Raw genomic sequence first — 14,068 nt, 5'->3', positions numbered from 1 at the left:
GGGCCTAGAGCGGCGCCTATTGGGAAAGGGTCGTTTTGAGGCTGAAGGCAGCAGGAAAGCCTGCAGCCCACAGGTCTGTTTGGCTACGCAAGTAGATATCTTTGTGCTCTAAATCTCCCAACAGCCAAATGTAATAGCAGCAAACATCTTGCTCTATGTCCCACATCCAGAGTTCCAAGAGAGAGCTTGCTTTCCCTGTCTTTGAGTACTGTTTTCACTGTCCCGGTTACCTCTTTGCTAACATTCTCTCAAGAGAGTTGTGCTCAAAAGCAAAGCACCTATCAAGACATATCTCCACATCGAAACTGCCAGCAGGGAAAGGTGGGGACTGTTCTTGGACTCGATAGGAACTGCTTCAAGTCACCTAATTATGTCTCTGCCTACTCTCGCCATAGAGCTAGGCGCAAAACCAACCAACAACAACAGGGAAAGAGCCAGGAGGGAATTGTAGGGCTTGTTTCTCAGTGTCTCCAATAACGGCATTCAGTGTGCCACCTACTTTTTCTTCTACACCCTCGAGGAGTTCTCCTCAAAATCCATAAAGGTCTTGTTATACGTAAAACAACCAAAGGGCCAAAAGTGAATTGTATAGCTGTTCTCAGTGTCTCTGAGAATTGCTCTGATTATCCGTGTGACCTCTTTGCTAAGACTCTCCAGAGAGCCTTCCTCAAAACCAACACACATCTTGACATATCTCCCACACTGATCGCAGTGTCTCCAGGAACGGCATTCAAGGAGCCAGGAACTTTTCTGCCCACACTGTCCGGGGACAGTTCCTTAAAACCAATATACATCCTGCTATATCTCCCACATGGAAAATGCCAGGAGGGAGAAGTGGGCATTATGTTTAGACTTTCTCAGAACTGCTTCAAATCAACTGGATATCTTTGTGCTGTAAATCTCCCAATAGCCAAATGTAAAAGCAGCAAACATCTCGCTGTATGTCCCACATCCAAAGTGCCAAGAGAGAGCTTGCTCTCCCTGTCTTTGAGTACTGTTTTCACTGTCCCGATTACCTCTTTGCTAACATTCTCTTCAGAGCTGCAGTGAAACCAGGAACCATGTGGAGAAGGCACCCACACTGAAAATGACTGGAAGGAACGTTGGGGCTTCTTCTCAGTGTCTCTGATGTCAGGTTTTACTGTCCCGGGAAAGTCTCTGCTAACACGCTGCAGAGCGCAGTGCCCAATATACAGAAACGTCTTGCGGTATCTCCTACAGGGAAAGTGCCAGGAGGGAATTGTGGAGTTTGGTCTCAGTGTCTCTGAGAATTGCTCTGATTATCCGTGTGACCTCTTTGCTAAGACTCTCCAGAGAGCCTTCCTCAAAACCAACACACATCTTGACATATCTCCCACACTGATCGCAGTGTCTCCAGGAACGGCATTCAAGGAGCCAGGAACTTTTCTGCCCACACTGTCCGGGGACAGTTCCTTAAAACCAATATACATCCTGCTATATCTCTCACATGGAAAATGCCAGGAGGGAGAAGTGGGCATTATGTTTAGACTTTCTCAGAACTGCTTCAAATCAACTGCATATCTTTCTGCTGTAAATCTCCCAATAGCCAAACGTAAAAGCAGCAAACATCTCGCTGTATGTCCCACATCCAAAGTGCCAAGAGAGAGCTTGCTCTCCCTGTCTTTGAGTAAAGACAGCAGCAAGTAAAAGCAGCAAGGGCCTGGCGCGGCGCCAAGTGGGAAAGGGTGGTTTTGAGGCTGAAGGCAGCAGGAAAGCCTGCAGCCCCCAGGTCTGTGGGTCTACGCAAGCGGTTCCCAAAGAGCTTTCGAACAAGGCATAGTTTTCCCTGCTGGCTCTTTTTGCATGGGACCAATCTCCACAGATAAGGCCATTTTTGCGTCTGGCGCGGTACCAAGTGGGAAAGGGTGGTTTTGAGGCTGAAGGCAGCAGGAAAGCCTGCAGCCCCCAGGTGTGTGGGGCTACGCAAGCGGTTCCCAAAGAGCTTTAGAACAAGGCATAGTTTTCCCTGCTGGCTTTTTGGGCGTGGGACCAATCTCCAGACAGATAGGGCCATTTTTGTGTCTGGCGCGGTGCCAAGTGGGAAAGGGTGGTTTTGAGGCTGAAGGCAGCAGGAAAGCCTGCAGCCCCCAGGTCTGTGGGTCTACGCAAGCCGTTCCCAAAGAGCTTTCGAACAAGGCATAGTTTTCCCTGCTGGCTCTTTGTGCATGGGACCAATCTCCACAGATAAGGCCATTTTTGTATCTGGCGCGGTACCAAGTGGGAAAGGGTGGTTTTGAGGCTGAAGGCAGCAGGAAAGCCTGCAGCCCCCAGGTGTGTGGGGCTACGCAAGCGGTTCCCAAAGAGCTTTAGAACAAGGCATAGTTTTCCCTGCTGGCTCTTTGGGCGTGGGACCCATCTCCTGAGATATGGCCATTTTTGGGCCTAGAGCGGCGCCAAGTGGGAAAGGGTGGTTTTGAGGCTAAAAGCAGCAGGAAAGCCTGCAGCCCCCAGGTGTGTGGGGCTACGCAAGCTGTTCCCAAAGAGCTTTAGAACAAGGCATAGTTTTCCCTGCTGGCTCTTTGGGCGTGGGACCAATCTCCAGACAGATAGGGCCATTTTTGGACCTAGAGCGGCGCCTATTGGGAAAGGGTCGTTTTGAGGCTGAAGGCAGCAGGAAAGCCTGCAGCCCACAGGTCTGTTTGGCTACGCAAGTAGATATCTTTGTGCTCTAAATCTCCCAACAGCCAAATGTAATAGCAGCAAACATCTTGCTCTATGTCCCACATCCAGAGTTCCAAGAGAGAGCTTGCTTTCCCTGTCTTTGAGTACTGTTTTCACTGTCCCGGTTACCTCTTTGCTAACATTCTCTCAAGAGAGTTGTGCTCAAAAGCAAAGCACCTATCAAGACATATCTCCACATCGAAACTGCCAGCAGGGAAAGGTGGGGACTGTTCTTGGACTCGATAGGAACTGCTTCAAGTCACCTAATTATGTCTGTGCCTACTCTCGCCATAGAGCTAGGCGCAAAACCAACCAACAACAACAGGGAAAGAGCCAGGAGGGAATTGTAGGGCTTGTTTCTCAGTGTCTCCAATAACGGCATTCAGTGTGCCACCTACTTTTTCTTCTACACCCTCGAGGAGTTCTCCTCAAAATCCATAAAGGTCTTGTTATACGTAAAACAACCAAAGGGCCAAAAGTGAATTGTATAGCTGTTCTCAGTGTCTCTGAGAATTGCTCTGATTATCCGTGTGACCTCTTTGCTAAGACTCTCCAGAGAGCCTTCCTCAAAACCAACACACATCTTGACATATCTCCCACACTGATCGCAGTGTCTCTCCAGGAACGGCATTCAGTGAGCCAGGAACTTTTCTGCCCACACTGTCCGGGGACAGTTCCTCAAAACCAATATACATCCTGCTATATCTCCCACATGGAAAATGCCAGGAGGGAGAAGTGGGCATTATGTTTAGACTTTCTCAGAACTGCTTCAAATCAACTGGATATCTTTGTGCTGTAAATCTCCCAATAGCCAAATGTAAAAGCAGCAAACATCTCGCTGTATGTCCCACATCCAAAGTGCCAAGAGAGAGCTTGCTCTCCCTGTCTTTGAGTACTGTTTTCACTGTCCCGATTACCTCTTTGCTAACATTCTCTTCAGAGCTGCAGTGAAACCAGGAACCATGTGGAGAAGGCACCCACACTGAAAATGTCTGGAAGGAACGTTGGGGCTTCTTCTCAGTGTTTCTGATGTCAGGTTTTACTGTCCCGGGAAAGTCTCTGCTAACACGCTGCAGAGCGCAGTGCCCAATATACAGAAACGTCTTGCGGTATCTCCTACAGGGAAAGTGCCAGGAGGGAATTGTGGAGTTTGGTCTCAGTGTCTCTGAGAATTGCTCTGATTATCCGTGTGACCTCTTTGTTAAGACTCTCCAGAGAGCCTTCCTCAAAACCAACACACATCTTGACATATCTCCCACACTGATCGCAGTGTCTCCAGGAACGGCATTCAAGGAGCCAGGAACTTTTCTGCCCACACTGTCCGGGGACAGTTCCTTAAAACCAATATACATCCTGCTATATCTCCCACATTGAAAATGCCAGGAGGGAGAAGTGGGCATTATGTTTAGACTTTCTCAGAACTGCTTCAAATCAACTGGATATCTTTGTGCTGTAAATCTCCCAATAGCCAAACGTAAAAGCAGCAAACATCTCGCTGTATGTCCCACATCCAAAGTGCCAAGAGAGAGCTTGCTCTCCCTGTCTTTGAGTAAAGACAGCAGCAAGTAAAAGCAGCAAGGGCCTGGCGCGGCGCCAAGTGGGAAAGGGTGGTTTTGAGGCTGAAGGCAGCAGGAAAGCCTGCAGCCCCCAGGTCTGTGGGTCTACGCAAGCCGTTCCCAAAGAGCTTTCGAACAAGGCATAGTTTTCCCTGCTGGCTCTTTGTGCATGGGACCAATCTCCACAGATAAGGCCATTTTTGTATCTGGCGCGGTACCAAGTGGGAAAGGGTGGTTTTGAGGCTGAAGGCAGCAGGAAAGCCTGCAGCCCCCAAGTGTGTGGGGCTACGCAAGCGGTTCCCAAAGAGCTTTAGAACAAGGCATAGTTTTCCCTGCTGGCTCTTTGGGCGTGGGACCCATCTCCTGAGATATGGCCATTTTTGGGCCTAGAGCGGCGCCAAGTGGGAAAGGGTGGTTTTGAGGCTAAAAGCAGCAGGAAAGCCTGCAGCCCCCAGGTGTGTGGGGCTACGCAAGCTGTTCCCAAAGAGCTTTAGAACAAGGCATAGTTTTCCCTGCTGGCTCTTTGGGCGTGGGACCAGTCTCCAGACATATGGCCATTTTTGGACCTAGAGCGGCGCCAAGTGGGAAAGGGTCTTTTTGAGGCTGAAGGCAGCAGGAAAGCCTGCAGCCCCCAGGTGTGTGGGGCTACGCAAGCGGTTCCCAAAGAGCTTGAGAACAAGGCATAGTTTTCCCTGCTGGCTCTTTGGGCGTGGGACCAATCTCCAGACATATGGCCATTTTTGGACCTAGAGCGGCGCCAAGTGGGAAAGGGTGGTTTTGAGGCTGAAGGCAGCAGGAAAGCCTGCAGCCCCCAGGTGTGTGGGGCTATGCAAGCGGTTCCCAAAGAGCTTTAGAACAAGGCATAGTTTTCCCTGCTGGCTTTTTGGGCGTGGGACCAATCTCCAGACAGATAGGGCCATTTTTGGACCTAGAGCGGCGCCAAGTGGGAAAGGGTGGTTTTGAGGCTGAAGGCAGCAGGAAAGCCTGCAGCCCCCAGGTGTGTGGGGCTACGCAAGCGGTTCCCAAAGAGCTTTAGAACAAGGCATAGTTTTCCCTGCTGGCTCTTTGGGCGTGGGACCAGTCTCCAGACATATGGCCATTTTTGGACCTAGCGCGGCGCCAAGTGGGAAAGGGTCGTTTTGAGGCTGAAGGCAGCAGGAAAGCCTGCAGCCCCCAGGTGTGTGGGGCTACGCAAGCGGTTCCCAAAGAGCTTTAGAACAAGGCATAGTTTTCCCTGCTGGCTCTTTGGGCGTGGGACCAATCTCCAGACAGATGGCCATTTTTGGGCCTAGAGCGGCGCCTATTGGGAAAGGGTCGTTTTGAGGCTGAAGGCAGCAGGAAAGCCTGCAGCCCACAGGTCTGTTTGGCTACGCAAGTAGATATCTTTGTGCTCTAAATCTCCCAACAGCCAAATGTAATAGCAGCAAACATCTTGCTCTATGTCCCACATCCAGAGTTCCAAGAGAGAGCTTGCTTTCCCTGTCTTTGAGTACTGTTTTCACTGTCCCGGTTACCTCTTTGCTAACATTCTCCCAAGAGAGTTGTGCTCAAAAGCAAAGCACCTATCAAGACATATCTCCACATCGAAACTGCCAGCAGGGAAAGGTGGGGACTGTTCTTGGACTCGATAGGAACTGCTTCAAGTCACCTAATTATGTCTGTGCCTACTCTCGCCATAGAGCTAGGCGCAAAACCAACCAACAACAACAGGGAAAGAGCCAGGAGGGAATTGTAGGGCTTGTTTCTCAGTGTCTCCAATAACGGCATTCAGTGTGCCACCTACTTTTTCTTCTACACCCTCGAGGAGTTCTCCTCAAAATCCATAAAGGTCTTGTTATACGTAAAACAACCAAAGGGCCAAAAGTGAATTGTATAGCTGTTCTCAGTGTCTCTGAGAATTGCTCTGATTATCCGTGTGACCTCTTTGCTAAGACTCTCCAGAGAGCCTTCCTCAAAACCAACACACATCTTGACATATCTCCCACACTGATCGCAGTGTCTCCAGGAACGGCATTCAAGGAGCCAGGAACTTTTCTGCCCACACTGTCCGGGGACAGTTCCTTAAAACCAATATACATCCTGCTATATCTCCCACATGGAAAATGCCAGGAGGGAGAAGTGGGCATTATGTTTAGACTTTCTCAGAACTGCTTCAAATCAACTGGATATCTTTGTGCTGTAAATCTCCCAATAGCCAAACGTAAAAGCAGCAAACATCTCGCTGTATGTCCCACATCCAAAGTGCCAAGAGAGAGCTTGCTCTCCCTGTCTTTGAGTAAAGACAGCAGCAAGTAAAAGCAGCAAGGGCCTGGCGCGGCGCCAAGTGGGAAAGGGTCTTTTTGAGGCTGAAGGCAGCAGGAAAGCCTGCAGCCCCCAGGTGTGTGGGGCTACGCAAGCGGTTCCCAAAGAGCTTTAGAACAAGGCATAGTTTTCCCTGCTGGCTCTTTGGGCGTGGGACCCATCTCCTGAGATATGGACATTTTTGGGCCTAGCGCGGCGCCAAGTGGGAAAGGGTGGTTTTGAGGCTGAAGGCAGCAGGAAAGCCTGCAGCCCCCAGGTGTGTGGGGCTACGCAAGCGGTTCCCAAAGAGCTTTAGAACAAGGCATAGTTTTCCCTGCTGGCTCTTTGGGCGTGGGACCAGTCTCCAGACATATGGCCATTTTTGGACCTAGAGCGGCGCCAAGTGGGAAAGGGTCGTTTTGAGGCTGAAGGCAGCAGGAAAGCCTGCAGCCCCCAGGTGTGTGGGGCTACGCAAGCGGTTCCCAAAGAGCTTTAGAACAAGGCATAGTTTTCCCTGCTGGCTCTTTGGGCGTGGGACCAATCTCCAGACAGATGGCCATTTTTGGGCCTAGAGCGGCGCCTATTGGGAAAGGGTCGTTTTGAGGCTGAAGGCAGCAGGAAAGCCTGCAGCCCACAGGTCTGTTTGGCTACGCAAGTAGATATCTTTGTGCTCTAAATCTCCCAACAGCCAAATGTAATAGCAGCAAACATCTTGCTCTATGTCCCACATCCAGAGTTCCAAGAGAGAGCTTGCTTTCCCTGTCTTTGAGTACTGTTTTCACTGTCCCGGTTACCTCTTTGCTAACATTCTCCCAAGAGAGTTGTGCTCAAAAGCAAAGCACCTATCAAGACATATCTCCACATCGAAACTGCCAGCAGGGAAAGGTGGGGACTGTTCTTGGACTCGATAGGAACTGCTTCAAGTCACCTAATTATGTCTGTGCCTACTCTCGCCATAGAGCTAGGCGCAAAACCAACCAACAACAACAGGGAAAGAGCCAGGAGGGAATTGTAGGGCTTGTTTCTCAGTGTCTCCAATAACGGCATTCAGTGTGCCACCTACTTTTTCTTCTACACCCTCGAGGAGTTCTCCTCAAAATCCATAAAGGTCTTGTTATACGTAAAACAACCAAAGGGCCAAAAGTGAATTGTATAGCTGTTCTCAGTGTCTCTGAGAATTGCTCTGATTATCCGTGTGACCTCTTTGCTAAGACTCTCCAGAGAGCCTTCCTCAAAACCAACACACATCTTGACATATCTCCCACACTGATCGCAGTGTCTCCAGGAACGGCATTCAAGGAGCCAGGAACTTTTCTGCCCACACTGTCCGGGGACAGTTCCTTAAAACCAATATACATCCTGCTATATCTCCCACATGGAAAATGCCAGGAGGGAGAAGTGGGCATTATGTTTAGACTTTCTCAGAACTGCTTCAAATCAACTGGATATCTTTGTGCTGTAAATCTCCCAATAGCCAAACGTAAAAGCAGCAAACATCTCGCTGTATGTCCCACATCCAAAGTGCCAAGAGAGAGCTTGCTCTCCCTGTCTTTGAGTAAAGACAGCAGCAAGTAAAAGCAGCAAGGGCCTGGCGCAGCGCCAAGTGGGAAAGGGTGGTTTTGAGGCTGAAGGCAGCAGGAAAGCCTGCAGCCCCCAGGTCTGTGGGTCTACGCAAGCCGTTCCCAAAGAGCTTTCGAACAAGGCATAGTTTTCCCTGCTGGCTCTTTGTGCATGGGACCAATCTCCACAGATAAGGCCATTTTTGTATCTGGCGCGGTACCAAGTGGGAAAGGGTGGTTTTGAGGCTGAAGGCAGCAGGAAAGCCTGCAGCCCCCAGGTGTGTGGGGCTACGCAAGCGGTTCCCAAAGAGCTTTAGAACAAGGCATAGTTTTCCCTGCTGGCTCTTTGGGCGTGGGACCCATCTCCTGAGATATGGCCATTTTTGGGCCTAGAGCGGCGCCAAGTGGGAAAGGGTGGTTTTGAGGCTAAAAGCAGCAGGAAAGCCTGCAGCCCCCAGGTGTGTGGGGCTACGCAAGCTGTTCCCAAAGAGCTTTAGAACAAGGCATAGTTTTCCCTGCTGGCTCTTTGGGCGTGGGACCAGTCTCCAGACATATGGCCATTTTTGGACCTAGAGCGGCGCCAAGTGGGAAAGGGTCTTTTTGAGGCTGAAGGCAGCAGGAAAGCCTGCAGCCGCCAGGTGTGTGGGGCTACGCAAGCGGTTCCCAAAGAGCTTTAGAACAAGGCATAGTTTTCCCTGCTGGCTCTTTGGGCGTGGGACCAGTCTCCAGACATATGGCCATTTTTGGACCTAGAGCGGCGCCAAGTGGGAAAGGGTGGTTTTGAGGCTGAAGGCAGCAGGAAAGCCTGCAGCCCCCAGGTGTGTGGGGCTACGCAAGCGGTTCCCAAAGAGCTTTAGAACAAGGCATAGTTTTCCCTGCTGGCTTTTTGGGCGTGGGACCAATCTCCAGACAGATAGGGCCATTTTTGTGTCTGGCGCGGTGCCAAGTGGGAAAGGGTGGTTTTGAGGCTGAAGGCAGCAGGAAAGCCTGCAGCCCCCAGGTCTGTGGGTCTACGCAAGCGGTTCCCAAAGAGCTTTCGAACAAGGCATAGTTTTCCCTGCTGGCTCTTTGTGCATGGGACCAATCTCCACAGATAAGGCCATTTTTGTATCTGGCGCGGTACCAAGTGGGAAAGGGTGGTTTTGAGGCTGAAGGCAGCAGGAAAGCCTGCAGCCCCCAGGTGTGTGGGGCTACGCAAGCGGTTCCCAAAGAGCTTTAGAACAAGGCATAGTTTTCCCTGCTGGCTCTTTGGGCGTGGGACCAATCTCCAGACAGATGGCCATTTTTGGGCCTAGAGCGGCGCCTATTGGGAAAGGGTCGTTTTGAGGCTGAACGCAGCAGGAAAGCCTGCAGCCCACAGGTCTGTTTGGCTACGCAAGTAGATATCTTTGTGCTCTAAATCTCCCAACAGCCAAATGTAATAGCAGCAAACATCTTGCTCTATGTCCCACATCCAGAGTTCCAAGAGAGAGCTTGCTTTCCCTGTCTTTGAGTACTGTTTTCACTGTCCCGGTTACCTCTTTGCTAACATTCTCTCAAGAGAGTTGTGCTCAAAAGCAAAGCACCTATCAAGACATATCTCCACATCGAAACTGCCAGCAGGGAAAGGTGGGGACTGTTCTTGGACTCGATAGGAACTGCTTCAAGTCACCTAATTATGTCTCTGCCTACTCTCGCCATAGAGCTAGGCGCAAAACCAACCAACAACAACAGGGAAAGAGCCAGGAGGGAATTGTAGGGCTTGTTTCTCAGTGTCTCCAATAACGGCATTCAGTGTGCCACCTACTTTTTCTTCTACACCCTCGAGGAGTTCTCCTCAAAATCCATAAAGGTCTTGTTATACGTAAAACAACCAAAGGGCCAAAAGTGAATTGTATAGCTGTTCTCAGTGTCTCTGAGAATTGCTCTGATTATCCGTGTGACCTCTTTGCTAAGACTCTCCAGAGAGCCTTCCTCAAAACCAACACACATCTTGACATATCTCCCACACTGATCGCAGTGTCTCCAGGAACGGCATTCAAGGAGCCAGGAACTTTTCTGCCCACACTGTCCGGGGACAGTTCCTTAAAACCAATATACATCCTGCTATATCTCCCACATGGAAAATGCCAGGAGGGAGAAGTGGGCATTATGTTTAGACTTTCTCAGAACTGCTTCAAATCAACTGGATATCTTTGTGCTGTAAATCTCCCAATAGCCAAACGTAAAAGCAGCAAACATCTCGCTGTATGTCCCACATCCAAAGTGCCAAGAGAGAGCTTGCTCTCCCTGTCTTTGAGTAAAGACAGCAGCAAGTAAAAGCAGCAAGGGCCTGGCGCAGCGCCAAGTGGGAAAGGGTGGTTTTGAGGCTGAAGGCAGCAGGAAAGCCTGCAGCCCCCAGGTCTGTGGGTCTACGCAAGCCGTTCCCAAAGAGCTTTCGAACAAGGCATAGTTTTCCCTGCTGGCTCTTTGTGCATGGGACCAATCTCCACAGATAAGGCCATTTTTGTATCTGGCGCGGTACCAAGTGGGAAAGGGTGGTTTTGAGGCTGAAGGCAGCAGGAAAGCCTGCAGCCCCCAGGTGTGTGGGGCTACGCAAGCGGTTCCCAAAGAGCTTTAGAACAAGGCATAGTTTTCCCTGCTGGCTCTTTGGGCGTGGGACCCATCTCCTGAGATATGGCCATTTTTGGGCCTAGAGCGGCGCCAAGTGGGAAAGGGTGGTTTTGAGGCTAAAAGCAGCAGGAAAGCCTGCAGCCCCCAGGTGTGTGGGGCTACGCAAGCTGTTCCCAAAGAGCTTTAGAACAAGGCATAGTTTTCCCTGCTGGCTCTTTGGGCGTGGGACCAGTCTCCAGACATATGGCCATTTTTGGACCTAGAGCGGCGCCAAGTGGGAAAGGGTCTTTTTGAGGCTGAAGGCAGCAGGAAAGCCTGCAGCCCCCAGGTGTGTGGGGCTACGCAAGCGGTTCCCAAAGAGCTTTAGAACAAGGCATAGTTTTCCCTGCTGGCTCTTTGGGCGTGGGACCAGTCTCCAGACATATGGCCATTTTTGGACCTAGAGCGGCGCCAAGTGGGAAAGGGTGGTTTTGAGGCTGAAGGCAGCAGGAAAGCCTGCAGCCCCCAGGTGTGTGGGGCTACGCAAGCGGTTCCCAAAGAGCTTTAGAACAAGGCATAGTTTTCCCTGCTGGCTTTTTGGGCGTGGGACCAATCTCCAGACAGATAGGGCCATTTTTGTGTCTGGCGCGGTGCCAAGTGGGAAAGGGTGGTTTTGAGGCTGAAGGCAGCAGGAAAGCCTGCAGCCCCCAGGTCTGTGGGTCTACGCAAGCGGTTCCCAAAGAGCTTTCGAACAAGGCATAGTTTTCCCTGCTGGCTCTTTGTGCATGGGACCAATCTCCACAGATAAGGCCATTGTTGTATCTGGCGCGGTACCAAGTGGGAAAGGGTGGTTTTGAGGCTGAAGGCAGCAGGAAAGCCTGCAGCCCCCAGGTGTGTGGGGCTACGCAAGCGGTTCCGATAGAGCTTTAGAACAAGGCATAGTTTTCCCTGCTGGCTCTTTGGGCGTGGGACCCATCTCCTGAGATATGGCCATTTTTGGGCCTAGAGCGGCGCCAAGTGGGAAAGGGTGGTTTTGAGGCTAAAAGCAGCAGGAAAGCCTGCAGCCCCCAGGTGTGTGGGGCTACGCAAGCTGTTCCCAAAGAGCTTTAGAACAAGGCATAGTTTTCCCTGCTGGCTCTTTGGGCGTGGGACCAGTCTCCAGACATATGGCCATTTTTGGACCTAGAGCGGCGCCAAGTGGGAAAGGGTGGTTTTGAGGCTGAAGGCAGCAGGAAAGCCTGCAGCCCCCAGGTGTGTGGGGCTATGCAAGCGGTTCCCAAAGAGCTTTAGAACAAGGCATAGTTTTCCCTGCTGGCTCTTTGGGCGTGGGACCAATCTCCAGACAGATAGGGCCATTTTTGGACCTAGAGCGGCGCCTATTGGGAAAGGGTCGTTTTGAGGCTGAAGGCAGCAGGAAAGCCTGCAGCCCACAGGTCTGTTTGGCTACGCAAGTAGATATCTTTGTGCTCTAAATCTCCCAACAGCCAAATGTAATAGCAGCAAACATCTTGCTCTATGTCCCACATCCAGAGTTCCAAGAGAGAGCTTGCTTTCCCTGTCTTTGAGTACTGTTTTCACTGTCCCGGTTACCTCTTTGCTAACATTCTCTCAAGAGAGTTGTGCTCAAAAGCAAAGCACCTATCAAGACATATCTCCACATCGAAACTGCCAGCAGGGAAAGGTGGGGACTGTTCTTGGACTCGATAGGAACTGCTTCAAGTCACCTAATTATGTCTCTGCCTACTCTCGCCATAGAGCTAGGCGCAAAACCAACCAACAACAACAGGGAAAGAGCCAGGAGGGAATTGTAGGGCTTGTTTCTCAGTGTCTCCAATAACGGCATTCAGTGTGCCACCTACTTTTTCTTCTACACCCTCGAGGAGTTCTCCTCAAAATCCATAAAGGTCTTGTTATACGTAAAACAACCAAAGGGCCAAAAGTGAATTGTATAGCTGTTCTCAGTGTCTCTGAGAATTGCTCTGATTATCCGTGTGACCTCTTTGCTAAGACTCTCCAGAGAGCCTTCCTCAAAACCAACACACATCTTGACATATCTCCCACACTGATCGCAGTGTCTCCAGGAACGGCATTCAAGGAGCCAGGAACTTTTCTGCCCACACTGTCCGGGGACAGTTCCTTAAAACCAATATACATCCTGCTATATCTCCCACATGGAAAATGCCAGGAGGGAGAAGTGGGCATTATGTTTAGACTTTCTCAGAACTGCTTCAAATCAACTGGATATCTTTGTGCTGTAAATCTCCCAATAGCCAAATGTAAAAGCAGCAAACATCTCGCTGTATGTCCCACATCCAAAGTGCCAAGAGAGAGCTTGCTCTCCCTGTCTTTGAGTACTGTTTTCACTGTCCCGATTACCTCTTTGCTAACATTCTCTTCAGAGCTGCAGTGAAACCAGGAACCATGTGGAGAAGGCACCCACACTGAAAATGACTGGAAGGAACGTTGGGGCTTCTTCTCAGTGTCTCTGATGTCAGGTTTTACTGTCCCGGGAAAGTCTCTGCTAACACGCTGCAGAGCGCAGTGCCCAATATACAGAAACGTCTTGCGGTATCTCCTACAGGGAAAGTGCCAGGAGGGAATTGTGGAGTTTGGTCTCAGTGTCTCTGAGAATTGCTCTGATTATCCGTGTGACCTCTTTGCTAAGACTCTCCAGAGAGCCTTCCTCAAAACCAACACACATCTTGACATATCTCCCACACTGATCGCAGTGTCTCCAGGAATGGCATTCAAGGAGCCAGGAACTTTTCTGCCCACACTGTCCGGGGACAGTTCCTTAAAACCAATATACATCCTGCTATATCTCCCACATGGAAAATGCCAGGAGGGAGAAGTGGGCATTATGTTTAGACTTTCTCAGAACTGCTTCAAATCAACTGGATATCTTTGTGCTGTAAATCTCCCAATAGCCAAATGTAAAAGCAGCAAACATCTCGCTGTATGTCCCACATCCAAAGTGCCAAGAGAGAGCTTGCTCTCCCTGTCTTTGAGTACTGTTTTCACTGTCCCGATTACCTCTTTGCTAACATTCTCTTCAGAGCTGCAGTGAAACCAGGAACCATGTGGAGAAGGCACCCACACTGAAAATGTCTGGAAGGAACGTTGGGGCTTCTTCTCAGTGTCTCTGATGTCAGGTTTTACTGTCCCGGGAAAGTCTCTGCTAACACGCTGCAGAGCGCAGTGCCCAATATACAGAAACGTCTTGCGGTATCTCCTACAGGGAAAGTGCCAGGAGGGAATTGTGGAGTTTGGTCTCAGTGTCTCTGAGAATTGCTCTGATTATCCGTGTGACCTCTTTGCTAAGACTCTCCAGAGAGCCTTCCTCAAAACCAACACACATCTTGACATATCTCCCACACTGATCGCAGTGTCTCCAGGAACGGCATTCAAGGAGCCAGGAAC

Source organism: Rissa tridactyla, chromosome 5, assembly GCF_028500815.1.
Source record: "Rissa tridactyla isolate bRisTri1 chromosome 5, bRisTri1.patW.cur.20221130, whole genome shotgun sequence".
Taxonomy (NCBI): domain Eukaryota; kingdom Metazoa; phylum Chordata; class Aves; order Charadriiformes; family Laridae; genus Rissa; species Rissa tridactyla.
This window is presented reverse-complemented; position numbering follows the sequence as displayed.